Source organism: Pseudophryne corroboree, chromosome 6 (genome assembly GCF_028390025.1).
Source record: "Pseudophryne corroboree isolate aPseCor3 chromosome 6, aPseCor3.hap2, whole genome shotgun sequence".
In the NCBI taxonomy this organism is placed as follows: Eukaryota; Metazoa; Chordata; class Amphibia; order Anura; family Myobatrachidae; genus Pseudophryne; species Pseudophryne corroboree.
The window spans coordinates 834,099,812-834,115,057 of NC_086449.1; the positions used below are offsets into that span (position 1 = coordinate 834,099,812).

At 41.6% G+C, this 15,246-nt stretch overlaps 1 long non-coding RNA gene and 1 pseudogene across 1 annotated transcript in view; one reads left to right on the forward strand and one right to left on the reverse strand.

Annotated features, from left to right (window-relative positions):
* The window catches only part of LOC134935817 (uncharacterized), a 53,681-nt gene that overhangs the window by 34,801 nt on the left and 3,634 nt on the right, over positions 1 to 15,246 (forward strand). The window contains exon 2 of the long non-coding RNA XR_010180408.1: positions 943 to 1,148. This is a non-coding gene — a long non-coding RNA (uncharacterized LOC134935817). The remainder of the gene's footprint in view (positions 1 to 942; positions 1,149 to 15,246) is intronic.
* On the reverse strand, positions 2,013 to 2,131 carry LOC134937613 (5S ribosomal RNA; annotated as a pseudogene).

Genomic DNA, 15,246 nt, shown 5'->3' on the forward strand with positions numbered 1-15,246 from the left:
CAGGCCAAAACAACAAAACAAAACTAATAAATATAAAAATATACTGAAACAAAGACTCACTCTGCAAAGTTGAACCAAACACGACCACCTTCTCTGAAAAAAAACAAACCTCCATCTGCCATCATACACCCACTCACACAGGCTGCAATCAAGACTCTTAAATAGCGTGTACAATTACTGGAGGAATTAGCATAATTGACACCTGTGTGAATTACCGCACTGGACACGCAGCTATAAATAGCTACACACCTGTGCGAACACACATGCCACCAGCAACATGGCTACTCGCAAGCAGTTGGCAGCAGAGATGGACCGCGTGCAGCAGCAGATGTCCGCATTGACACAGAGGCGCCTAGCATTGCGGAGGCAGATGATGGAATCCGCAGGATTCTGAAGTAGCAGGACCCAGTACTAGAGACATTCCAACTTCTGATACCCAGCAGTTAGGAGTGGATACCCTGCCAGACATACATACTGGGGTAACTGAGGGAGATTCTGCATTAGCCGCACAAACACAAACTACACAAGCAGCTAGTGAAGAGGAAGATGGTGAGGAGGAACAGGACGAAAGCTCACAGGCTACTTCTAAGAGAGAAAAAAGGCAGCCCACATTCACTAAGAGGGAGTTGCGTGTTTTGGTCACACAGGCCATGTCAAAAATACATAGAGGACCAAAAAACATGGGTGCTGCAACCAAAGATAGAATCTGGAGGGACATCACTGATTCTGTTAATTAAGTCGGCTCAATAGTCCGAACATCACAGGAAGTTCGAAGACGGTAAGTGTATATTGCCAGTCCATTATCTGTGCCAAGTATTCTTAAAAAGTTAGTTAGATGTGATGTTGCCTATAGCAACCAAATGCATAACATGTGTACTATATATTAAAGCAGGTATTCATTATTTTACTCTACCTTGCCCCTATTTTTCCCCACATATGTAGTTGGGCCGACTTCAAATCCCGCCTGAAGGGCAAGAGGTCTGCGGAGTGGAATGCCTCGAGGGCAACTGGGGGAGGGCCAGCTGCCACTGTGGAGTACACAGATCTGGAGGAGATGGCGATGGACTGTGTGAGCTACGAGGAGGGGGTAGGGGTGTCTCATATGGACACGGACCTGCCTGAAATACTGATGGCACATGACTTGCCAGGTAAGTTTACACACATATTCCTAAACAAATAATTAAGTGGTTCCAAAAGTCTCATGTTTAATTGTAAAACTATTTTTCCACTCATTCTTCTATTTCCTTTGAACATAACACAGCACAGGTGGGTGAGCAGGTAGAGTTAGAGGAGGGTTATGTGGCTGAGGCTGAGGTGAAGGGACCTAGTGTCTCTGGCACTGTGGGACCACAAATCCCACCCATCCAGATTCCAACTGCCCCCCCCCCACCCAACCCTCTGCTATCTTGGCCATCCTGTCTGAAATAGCAAGGCATGGTGAGAGCCTCAATGCTTTTCAAGACAGGATGCTCCGGGAGGTTAGCCAGATACCTGTCCGGCTCACTGAGCACAGAATCAGTGTGGAGCAAGGTGTAGCTCAACTCTGCCAAGGTCTGGCAGAGAACAAGAAAAGAGAAAAGAAGACTCTTTTGTGGGCGCACTCTTGTATGTGTATGTATAGACGTCTCAGAAGAAACAATGATAAAAAAATATATAAATTTTATTAGCAAAAATCGATAGAATAGTAGTAGAATATTTTGTCAAAATATCAAAATGAGGGGGGGGGGAAAGGGGGGGGGGGGAGGGTAAGGGAACACAGAACAAATTTTAACAGTGTAAATACTGAATAACAGTTCTGGGCTGCCTGGGTTCAAAAAATACAGAAAGATAACAGCTGGAGGCCTGAAAAAATACCTATATGGGTCCTAAATAGGTATATAAATCAAATTTTACCTATATTAGGTTGATGATATGTCAGCTACATCTTTTGTGAGTAATAGAAATAGAAAAGGCTTGAATGAACAAGATGAATCTGCTGTCAGTGTTAGACGCTGAGCAAAACTGTCCAAGGACTTCTACTGAACTGAGTATTCCTCAAGAGTCTCCCACTTGAGTACTAACCCAGCCCAACACTGCTTAGCTTCCAAGATCGGAAGGATTCGGGCGTTGCCAGTGTGGTATGAAAGTAGAAGGAATATTTGATATCGAGGGCTCGGGAATCACTGATGAGAGTTCACGAATGGGGAAGAAAAAGAGTAGATATAGGTTGGAGAAGAAAATAGGGGATCTGCTGCCAATGTTAGACAGGGATGGTACCCCTGAATCAATGGTGAGAGTCCTGAAATTAGAAGAAGTAGGAAAAAACGAGGAGAGGAAGGACAATGCTGGTCTATGGTTGTTTGCTGAAAAGGTCAAAGGTCAATGAGCGTATAGGTACAAATAAACAGTTGTCCTACAGATAACTTATTTCAGATAAGCCTTCCAATTGCAGGGTACTAACAGTACCTGTGATGTTAATAATACCAAATGTTTAAGAGAAGCTGATTGTAAGCAAATTATCAGGAAATGAATATGATTTGAACCATAGAAGAATATCTATTTCATATTAACAGATTGATATCATGCATCTCAAAAAGATATCATGTGGAAAAAATTAGCAAAGTAGTAACATATTGGTGGCAACAGTTCTATAATGCGGAGAAAGATAAATTATGACTTTTATGTCTAACTGATATCAAAGCTGCAGAGATACATTACATAATAATAATAATAATAATAATAATAATAATAATAATAATAATAATGGAAAATGCTACTATAAACCTTCTCTCCAAGTGGATTTGGAAAAAAGCAGAAAGAAAGGAGAGAAGAAAGGAAATTCTTGAAAAAATGCTGAGCCAATAGATATGTCAGATTTGGAACTGAACAAAGCTCTAGTAACCCATTATAGCTCAACAATATTATATATCATAAATTGAGGAGCCGCTGAACGCCGGCTGCCTAACAGGACAGGTACTTTCATAAACCTGATATAGGTCAATTTTATAAGACAGTATATACAGCGAGCATCGAAATAAATATCAATGGATATAAGAGAAATATACTGTGATTGTGCAGATGTTACCCGGGATGAAGGGAGCAGTCAATCACTGGTAAGAGGCAGAGTACAGTATACACAGGAGATATCCGTATCAAGGTCCAGGTGTGTCACGAATGCGGGATACAGTGTATACTGACAGTACCCGGGATGAAAGGAGCAGTCAATCACTGGTAAAAGGCAGAGTACAATATACACAGGAGATGTCCGTATCAGGATCCAGGCGTGTCACGAATGCGGGATACAGTGTGTACTATAATTGCACAGTGCGATGCGGCCACAGAGCAGAACAGTCTACCTGGTCAGTTTCCGAGATGGAGTCTGTAGAGGTCTGTTGCAGACAGATAACAAGAATGTCCGATGACCGTGATGCGGGATGTTGTGGGACTGTAAGGCTGATACGGCTGTCTGTGTCTGAGATGAGGGTGGGAGGAGCGCAATGTCCGATATCAGGTCGCGGCAGTGTGTGGCGGCTCGAGCTCGTAGCAGCTGGATGAGACGGGGCTGCACAAGGTTCAGGCTGTCCGGAGTCGGCTGTTCCCAGGCAGTGGGGTGTGGAAGACGCGTTTCGCCCGTTCTCCGGGCTTGGTCACTTCCTGTTCGTGGAGGGGATCGTGCGGGCTTTATCTTGAAAGGGGCTGGCCGGTGTCCAATCAGAAGGGAGGTGTGTCCTACGTATTCAGATTGTTGCACAGATGTATCTGCTGTTCTAAATTACATTGAATCCTAGTTGAACTTGCAGTTCATGGCCCATTGCACGAGAGAAAAATAAATGGAAAATAAACAAGGTGATTAAATATCAATTAAAATGAATACATGAAATGAAATGAATAAAGATGATAAGAATGAAAAAATAATAACTATAGATATAAAGACAGCATATCATAACCGAGGTTATATTCTAAAACTGGACATAATGGCAACTATCACTAAGTATTTATCATAAGAACAAGAAAAATGAGAAAGAAGGGGGGGGGGGAAGGAACTGAGAAAGCTGCATGAGGATATTATTGCAGGATAATTGGATAATTGGAATACTACAAGGGAAGGTTGGAAGATTATGATTGTGTCTACTGCTAAATTATCAGAAGATAGTGGTGTCAATTGAGGATTATTGCAGGGAGATTGTTACAAGGAAAGAGAAAAAGAAAAAAGAAAAAAGGGGGGGGGGGGGGAGGGGGAAAGGGGGGGGGAAATAAGGGGGGGAAATTGAACTAATGTCTGTGTATAGGGGTGGGTCTAAGGTGATGATAAGATATTGTTCTTATACTGTGATGCTAAATAAAATTATTGGAGGGTAACTGTATATTGATGGGGTGTGAATTAATAATGTGATCATGAATAGGAAATAAGTATGGATAGTGCAGCACGGTGAGGCTGGAAGATTAAATGGGAAATGAGGGCACTAATGTGGGGATGAGGGTGAATGCATGGTGACAAGTGAATGGATGAAAAATACTAATAAATGAACTAAAGTGTGGACACATGTAATAAATGAAAGAATGTGTAAAAATAAAAAATGAAAATGAAATGAAAGAATAATGTACTGTTATTGAAGTTGACTATGTCCCGGGGTATGAATAGGTGAGATCGGGGTGATGCAAGGGTGTATTATACAATTTCTTGTACTGAGGGTGCCAAGATGATGATAAGGTTTAAATTAAGTGTGCATGATGGAGGCGGAAAAGAATGTGCTGTGATGAGATATATGGAGGGGATGTGTTCGTGTAGCCATTAGTGATAAAGAGATGAATAGTGCTGGGGATTGTGTGGGTGTAAAGGCGAAGAGAGACAACTGATGGGTTGTTGCAGGATGAAGAGTGATTTAAAGGAACACACTGTAATTTATGTATTCATTCAAACCGGATGGATTGAGGCATCCTAACCTGAAAGTCCACTCGCTTTCTTTCTTGATGAGTTCTTTGCTGAGGTCACCCCCGCGTATGCCTAAGTGGATTCTGTCAAGGCCAAAGGCGCGCATCTCACAGGGTGAACCTTGGTGTATTGCATGGTAGTGTCTGGCTACTGATGTTAGTTTTTTGCCTTTCTGAAGATCAGATGCTGCATTTCTGATGGAACCCATGTGTTCCAAAATTCTGGTTTTGAATTTCCTAGTCGTCATGCCCACGTATCGTTGATTACAATCACAAGTTAGACAGTAGATTACTCCTTGTGTGTCGCAGTTGAAGAAATCTTGTATGGAAATATCATTGCCAAGTCTATCCTTGACATTGTCAGTTATTAGTATCTGTGGGCAGGCTTTACATTGCCCACAAGGAAAAGATCCCTTGGGGAGTTTTGATTTAGTGGTTTCACGTGAGAAATGGCTCTGAACAAGCGTGTCTTTAATATTGTTATATCTCCTCCAACTAATTTGCAAAGTGGGATCTAATAGGGGCGATAGCTCTGGATCTAAATGCAGGACAGGTAAGTGTTTTTGAATGGCATTTTTTAATAGACGCCATTCTGGGCAGAAGGTCCCTACAAATCGAATCTTGGCATCAGCTTTTGGTTCTTGAAGTTTTTCTGGGAAGATCAGGGATTCCCTGTTGGTTTTCAGGATAGAATGTTGGGCTCTTTTTAGGGAGCGTTTACTGTATCCCCGGGCTTGTAATCTGGTCACGAGTTCTCTGCTCTTCTGTTTGTACACATTTTCCTCTGTACAGTTCCGTCTAAGACGCAGGAATTCTCCCTTAGGGATATTTTCAATAGTAGGTGGAAAATGTGAGCTGGTCTGGTACAAGATACTACTTGTGGCTGTATCCTTGCGAAAGAGCTCTGTAGCCAGGGTTCCACTGATTGTCTTGTAAATGTTCAAATCCAGAAAAGATATTTTGTCTTTGCTGATTGAATGAGTAAGAAAAATGTTCAGATCATTGACATTGAGGATGTTTATGAAATCCAATAGGAGTTTCTCATCCCCGTCCCAAATCACGAAAATATCATTGATGTATCTCAGCCAATTGATGATGTGTTGCGTATAAGGCTGATTGGCATCATTGAAAACAATTGTTTGTTCCCACCAGCCGAGGAACAGGTTGGCATATGTGGGAGCACAAGCCGCTCCCATCGCTGTTCCCCGGATTTGCTGGAAAAATTGGTCACCAAAAGTGAAATAATTTTTGTTGAGAACAAAACTCAACATTTCACAAAGGAAGTCGTTAAATATGATTTTTTTCTTCCATATCAAGGAAGAATTTGGTGGCTTGTACCCCTTGTTGATGTGAGATGCTACTATACAGAGCTTCTACATCGAGAGTGACTAGGATACAGTTCTCATCTAGACATATGTCATGTATTTTCCGTAGGAGATCAGAGGTGTTTTTGAGATAGACACTACCCTCCTATCTCAAAGACACCTCTGATCTCCTACGGAAAATACATGACATATGTCTAGCTAAGAACTGTATCCTAGTCACTCTCGATGTAGAAGCTCTGTATAGTAGCATCTCACATCAACAAGGGGTACAAGCCACCAAATTCTTCCTTGATATGGAAGAAAAAAACATATTTAACGACTTCCTTTGTGAAATGTTGAGTTTTGTTCTCAACAAAAATTATTTCACTTTTGGTGACCAATTTTTCCAGCAAATCCGGGGAACAGCGATGGGAGCGGCTTGTGCTCCCACATATGCCAACCTGTTCCTCGGCTGGTGGGAACAAACAATTGTTTTCAATGATGCCAATCAGCCTTATATGCAACACATCATCAATTGGCTGAGATACATCGATGATATTTTCGTGATTTGGGACGGGGATGAGAAACTCCTATTGGATTTCATAAACATCCTCAATGTCAATGATCTGAACATTTTTCTTACTCATTCAATCAGCAAAGACAAAATATCTTTTCTGGATTTGAACATTTACAAGACAATCAGTGGAACCCTGGCTACAGAGCTCTTTTGCAAGGATACAGCCACAAATAGTATCTTGTACCAGACCAGCTCACATTTTCCACCTACTATTGAAAATATCCCTAAGGGAGAATTCCTCCGTCTTAGACGGAACTGTACAGAGGAAAATGTGTACAAACAGAAGAGCAGAGAACTCGTGACCAGATTACAAGCCCGGGGATACAATAAACGCTCCCTAAAAAGAGCCAAACATTCTATCCTGAAAACCAACAGGGAATCCCTGATCTTCCCAGAAAAACTTCAAGAACCAAAAGCTGATGCCAAGATTCGATTTGTAGGGACCTTCTGCCCAGAATGGCGTCTATTAAAAAATGCCATTCAAAAACACTTACCTGTCCTGCATTTAGATCCAGAGCTATCGCCCCTATTAGATCCCACTTTGCAAATTAGTTGGAGGAGATATAACAATATTAAAGACACGCTTGTTCAGAGCCATTTCTCACATGAAACCACTAAATCAAAACTCCCCAAGGGATCTTTTCCTTGTGGGCAATGTAAAGCCTGCCCACAGATACTAATAACTGACAATGTCAAGGATAGACTTGGCAATGATATTTCCATACAAGATTTCTTCAACTGCGACACACAAGGAGTAATCTACTGTCTAACTTGTGATTGTAATCAACGATACGTGGGCATGACCACTAGAAAATTCAAAACCAGAATTTTGGAACACATGGGTTCCATCAGAAATGCAGCATCTGATCTTCAGAAAGGCAAAAAACTAACATCAGTAGCCAGACACTACCATGCAATACACCAAGGTTCACCCTGTGAGATGCGCGCCTTTGGCCTTGACAGAATCCACTTAGGCATACGCGGGGGTGACCTCAGCAAAGAACTCATCAAGAAAGAAAGCGAGTGGACTTTCAGGTTAGGATGCCTCAATCCATCCGGTTTGAATGAATACATAAATTACAGTGTGTTCCTTTAAATCACTCTTCATCCTGCAACAACCCATCAGTTGTCTCTCTTCGCCTTTACACCAACACAATCCCCAGCACTATTCATCTCTTTATCACTAATGGCTACACGAACACATCCCCTCCATATATCTCATCACAGCACATTCTTTTCTGCCTCCATCATGCACACTTAATTTAAACCTTATCATCATCTTGGCACCCTCAGTCCAAGAAATTGTATAATACACCCTTGCATCACCCCGATCTCACCTATTCATACCCCGGGACATAGTCAACTTCAATAACAGTACATTATTCTTTCATTTAATTTTCATTTTTTATTTTTACACATTCTTTCATTTATTACATGTGTCCACACTTTAGTTCATTTATTAGTATTTTTCATCAATTCACTTGTCACCAGGCATTCACCCTCATCCCCACATTAGTGCCCTCATTTCCCATTTCATCTTCCAGCCTCACCGTGCTGCACTATCCATACTTATTTTCTATTCATGATCACATTATTAGTTCACACCCCAACAATATACAGTTACCCTCCAATAATTTTATTTAGCATCACAGTATAAGAACAATATCTTATCATCACCTTAGACCCACCCCTATACACAGACATTAGTTCAATTTGCCCCCCTTTCCCCTTTCCCCCCCTTTCCCCTCCCCCCCCCCCCTTTTTTTCTTTTTTCTTTTTCTCTTTCCTTGTAACAATCTCCCTGCAATAATCCTCAATTGACACCACTATCTTCTGATAATTTAACAGTAGACACAATCATAATCTTCCAACCTTCCCTTGTAGTATTCCAATTATCCAATTATCCTCCAATAATATCCTCATGCAGCTTTCTCAATTCCTTCCCCCCCCCCCCCCCCCCCTTCTTTCTCATTTTTCTCGTTCTTATGATAAATACTTAGTGATAGTTGCCATTATGTCCAGTTTTAGAATATAACCTCGGTTATGATATGCTGTCTTTATATCTATATTTATTATTTTTTCATTTTTATCATCTTTATTCATTTCATTTCATGTATTCATTTTAATTGATATTTAATCACCTTGTTTATTTTCCATTTATTTTTCTCTCGTGCAATGGGCCATGAACTGCAAGTTCAACTAGGATTCAATGTAATTTAGAACAGCAGATACATCTGTGCAACAATCTGAATACGTAGGACACACCTCCCTTCTGATTGGACACCGGCCAGCCCCTTTCAAGATAAAGCCCGCACGATCCCCTCCACGAACAGGAAGTGACCAAGCCCGGAGAACGGGCGAAACGCATCTTCCACACCCCACTGCCTGGGGACAGCCGACTCCGGACAGCCTGAACCTCGTGCAGCCCCGTCTTATCCAGCCGCTACGAGCTCGAGCCGCCACACACTGCCGCGACCTGATATCGGACATTGCGCTCCTCCCACCCTCATCTCAGACACAGACAGCCGTATCAGCCTTACAGTCCCACAACATCCCGCATCACGGTCATCGGACATTCTTGTTATCTGTCTGCAACAGACCTCTACAGACTCCGTCTCGGAAACTGACCAGGTAGACTGTTCTGCTCTGTGGCCGCATCGCACTGTGCAATTATAGTACACACTGTATCCCGCATTCGTGACACGCCTGGATCCTGATACGGACATCTCCTGTGTATACTGTACTCTGCCTTTTACCAGTGATTGACTGCTCCCTTCATCCCGGGTACTGTCAGTATACACTGTACCCCACATTCGTGACACGCCTGGACCTTGATACGGATATCTCCTGTGTATACTGTACTCTGCCTCTTACCAGTGATTGACTGCTCCCTTCATCCCGGGTAACATCTGCACAATCACAGTATATTTCTCTTATATCCATTGATATTTATTTTGATGCTCGCTGTATATACTGTCTTATAAAATTGACCTATATCAGGTTTATGAAAGTACCTGTCCTGTTAGGCAGCCGGCTTTCAGCGGCTCCTCAGTTTATGATATATAATATTGTTGAGCTATAATGGGTTACTAGAGCTTTGTTCAGTTCCAAATCTGACATATCTATTGGCTCAGCATTTTTTCAAGAGTTTCCTTTCTTCTCTCCTTTCTTTCTGCTTTTTTCCAAATCCACTTGGAGAGAAGGTTTATAGTAGCATTTTCCATTATTATTATTATTATTATTATTATTATTATTATTATTATGTAATGTATCTCTACAGCTTTGATATCAGTTAGACATAAAAGTCATAATTTATCTTTCTCCGCATTATAGAACTGTTGCCACCAATATGTTACTACTTTGCTAATTTTTTCCACATGATATCTTTTTGAGATGCATGATATCAATCTGTTAATATGAAATAGATATTCTTCTATGGTTCAAATCATATTCATTTCCTGATAATTTGCTTACAATCAGCTTCTCTTAAACATTTGGTATTATTAACATCACAGGTACTGTTAGTACCCTGCAATTGGAAGGCTTATCTGAAATAAGTTATCTGTAGGACAACTGTTTATTTGTACCTATAAGCTCATTGACCTTTGACCTTTTCAGCAAACAACCATAGACCAGCATTGTTCCTTCCTCTCCTCGTTTTTTCCTACTTCTTCTAATTTCAGGTGACAATGCTAAATTCCTTTGTCGTATAAACAACCCTTTATGAAGTCTAAGAACACTGTACGCTGTTTACTTAAGAAGTACCGTAAGGGTACGCTAGTTGCGTAACGATCGCTCAGCCGTAGGCGAGACGCTCACGCGTCACGTTCGCTCACGGCCCAGAGATCACAGGACAGCACGTTGTTGGCTATGACTAGAGTACTGATTCGCTATGGCGTAGCGGACGCTCGAGACCACGAGGAGATCACCAGCGGCGCAGACGCTCACAACGCTATACCTTTATGTCTAAACCTTATCAATGAAATACACAGAATACCTTAATGTGAATACAGGGTGTAAGTGCAACCTTGTGTAACCTGACTAACTACAAAGCTGCTTGAGCGTCACCGACGCTCAAGTGAACACTTAAAACTATAGACAATACACAGATACTGGTTTAGGGTCCAAAGCCTATTAACTGTATTATATCTAATATACTTGTAAAAGGGAATAACAGTACAAATGATACACTACAATATAACAGATACTTCCTAACCAAAATAGCTACACTAGAAATACAATACAATACCAATCTAATACAATACAATACAATACTAGTCAAAGGGGAGATATGGGAGAAAAGAGAAGGGAGAGAGAGAGAGAGATATGAGAGAAATGGCTCACCGTAAGACAACATGATTGCAGAGAAGCTTACACATGTGAGGAACAATCGCTGCGCAGTTAGTCAATGCTGATGAAATACTTGGGCTTACTCATACTGGCTGTCCCTATATCATGGGACAGAAGCTAGACTCCATTTTGGGAAACCTCCACTTGATTCTAAAGACCACACCACATGGCTGAAAGGGGGAGGGGAAGACATCCAGCAGCAGCCATTTTAGATTTGCAGGTCCAAACACATGGCACTCTCTACTACACCACAATCACATAGCAGGAGACACAAGACTCCATGTTATTCCAAAATGTCCAAGCCTCAAAACAATGCATATGTTCTGATTTTACAATTCCAAACCATCTAAATCACCTTTCACAATGTAATCCAACTTCCTAGAACCATCTCATAATTTCACATCCCAAACAACTTCAGTATCTCAATAACCAGAGCATATTCATCACAAGACCAGATCACAATGTAATTAACACAAACGTAACTGCATGGTGGTATTTATGATTAACAGGATATATAGTATAACTAACCAGCACAATCTATTTTAAATCTCCATAGGCAAACAAATACCACAAATACTATGCTACAGATGGTATACTGTTCCAATTCATCACAGACTTCACAGAGTATCCACAAACACCCAACAATCACACAACCAAGTTACAATATCCTATTTAAACCAGAAAGCAATCTGTCTGTTTCCTTATCTAGCCATGTGAAGTTCAATACTTAGCCTTTAGTTTGGAGGATGTCCTGGGGATTTAGCCGCCATGCTGCTGGGTGCCAGGTAGCTGTGTGTGTGTGTGTGTGTGAGTGTAGCTACATTACATCTGTTCTCTGAGGCCACACCTGACCACTACCTTCCTGTTTGACCAGTACCTGGGGGAGGGGTCTTTCTTTCTCCTTTGTATTGAGTCACTATTCTCTTTGTATATGCTAATCAGGTTCAGCCCTGAAAACTTAGTAAAAGGTTGTCTTGAGCATCCATTGTTCTAACAATATGATCTTAGCTTTTATACATATAATCATATCTATCTGCTGCAATGTCCCACAACTTCACAACCAGCATCAAACTAACCCACACATCATTCTGCTTGCTTCAATACCAAACATGATGGGCACATCTGGTTCTGTTCAAATGATACGTATTCATGACATCAATTCATCAGCCAATTCTAAATCTCCATGATGTCTGGTGCTTGACATTATTATAACCATGTACTGTATGAAACAAGCGCCGAATCCATCTCAGTGCCATGTCCGAGCAAATGCGTGTGTTTCCATATATTGCTGTGCTCACTGCGCATATTTGCAAGTATAGCGACTTATATGTGTGCAGTTTATATGGTCTCTCTATGTAATATTTTTGACTTTGACAGTCCACCCTTTGGCAGTCACCAATAACTGCCACTTCCTAAAACATTTCAAAAAGAGAAAAATATATGTCAGGGGTTAATACATTTCCATGGTTGGGTAAGGGAGGAGAGAGGAGAAGGTGTGAAGAGGGTATGACCTAGTGAGATAGCAGAAGCATGTGTGTATGAATCCATGTTTGGGGGGTCATGTATCATCGTGCCGTACGTGTTGTACATCAAGCTTCGAGGTATTGCGAAGTATACATTTGAATTCCTTCTTATCCTGTGGTACAGGTCTGTGGATGGGCTGTCAAACTTTACCGAGCTCTTTTCGGATTTTTTTTTGAACAAAATGGGGAGCACATTTTAGTTGATGATACATGAATGGGGGAATATGTGATTGCTGATATCTGTGCCTGTATTCCCTATACTATGTGTGTTATTACCTGAGGGTTGTAGAGATGAAGATGAAGAACACTTATGGAAAATGCAATGATATTCTATGTCAGGTAAATGTACATCTGTCGTCGAAGTTTTGTTCGGTATCAGTTGAAAGTCGTCTTCTTTGCACTGTTTTGCTCCTTAGGCATGAGCAACAAGCTTTGTCAGTGCCATCAGATTTACAAAAAAATGTTGGGCTAGCGTGAGTTTAAAAATACTAGGGAAACTGGGGATCCATGGCAAAGTTCATCAAGTGTCCATATCATAGGTTGTCAAAACTTCATCTTTGGTGCTTGTCTGTTGTCTGTATAGCGTCTCGTCAACTTCCTCGTCCAAGGGGGTCTTTTTATCTTGGAGAAAAGCAGAAAAACAGGTGAAAGAAACGGACCGTATAATCGCATTTTCATCACATTCTGGTTTCTATCATTGGGTCATAAATCAAATCCAGGTTAATTACAATTTCCTCGCTCCTCAAGCTCATCACTTTTGTACTTTGTTTGCACCTCATTAAAGCCTGCCCGCATCTAAATATCAATCCAATCGATATAACGACACCCAAGATACATAGTAGAAACTTTCCAACATCCATTATGACTCCTTGAGCCCAGTCTCCCAAACCGGAGAACCAATTTCGCGGGTTCAACCATGACACCCAACCAGTCAGCTCATTACCTACAGCAGCAAGGGTGAGATTGTGTTTTCGACGAAATTCCCACTTCAATTGGAGAATATCGTCCATCTTTTGGTCTATGACCTCTACCGGATCCTCGGTGCTATTTGTGATATACGTGCAACACTTTATGCCGTACTGTGTTGCCAATGTAACACAATATCCGCCTGTTACTGCTGTGAGGTAATTAAGAACCATTCTATGCTGTACCAGTTCTGTTTTATAAGCTTGGAGTTCTCTTCCAGTGTATCTAAACGTGTCATCATACATTTCAGTGATATTATCTAACAAATTGGCGAGTGCGGAAATGTATCTATAATTCATCACTCCTCGAGCGGTGCGAGTGAAATCTAACGCCACCAGAACCTGAATCCCGGTGGATTCATGGATTAGATCAGAGGCCGGATGCTCTAACCTTTCTGACAGGTGTCTTTTAACTCGGTGCTCGTAATGAGTGTGAGTATAAGGAGCTTGGGCACCACGGTGTATGTCTTTCATTTTGTCATGTGTTACAGTCATCACTTCAGGCAATACTTTTCCAATATAACACAATCCTTCAGAGTTTGGGGCAAGCCACTTGTACGCCTTTCTCCCGCATATGAAATATGCGTCATCGGGGAGAACATATGGGACGGAGAAGGACATGACCATGTTACAGACCTTCCAGGTGAAATCTCCTGACCCTAATTCTTCCATCTGCTTAATGCACGTATCAGTTTGTACGATATGTGCACAGTATCCTGGTGATACCTCTCCAACTCTAGTAATCCTATTTCCTAAGGTATATCGATACCGGAAAGATTTTCCTCTACTGGCTATGTGGCGTACAAGCTCTGTATCTGTAGGCATTCTATCTGCTCTGTGTGAAAAGGTCATGGTAAGGTTGCTCCATGACACTTCCCAATTTCCCGGCTTACGGGGATTGGAGATATTAAAACATAAGAGGGACCTATCCACATGGTATTGGTGGAGCTTCAAACTAGGAGGGCTGGAGATGTTAAATCTCCGGTCCACCGGTCTCCCACCCCTTAGCTCAAGTACCTCCCCTAACGTTAAAGGAAATGGTACTAGCCCTGATTTGCTATGACCCTGAGGTACTTGAGAGCATACCCAACAATCTGTTTTATTTAACACGTTACCCACTAAGGAGTGATGGTCACTCAATGGATGCTGGTCCATATGGATATTAAGACTGGATTGGCATTTCTTTATGCATCCATCTTCAACCATTGTCACAGAGCCTACAGATACAGTTTTCTTCAGTTAACAATCCATCACAATTTCTTCTATCGGATCGTTTTCTGATACTCGCCTTTGCTTGTTGGTTTGGTTGATCTTGGAAAACTACGCCTCCATCATCATAATCGGAACCCATTCCAGAACCTCTCTCGACCTCCATGGTACTCTCGCCGGAACAGACTGCTCTGGTCAACATCATGGCCAACAGAAAAATCCGGATCGCAGTCTCTTGGGGCAAGTCCATCTTACAGGAGGAGAAAAGAAGAAATTTGTAAAGGGGGTATAAGAAAACAGTTTGAGGGGGAGAGAACTTGTTACGATAATAAGTTCTCTCGTCTTGTTGTTCTTCTTGTTCTGCTGTCCTCTCAAAGGTGCTGTCTCTCAGTCTTCCAAACGAACAT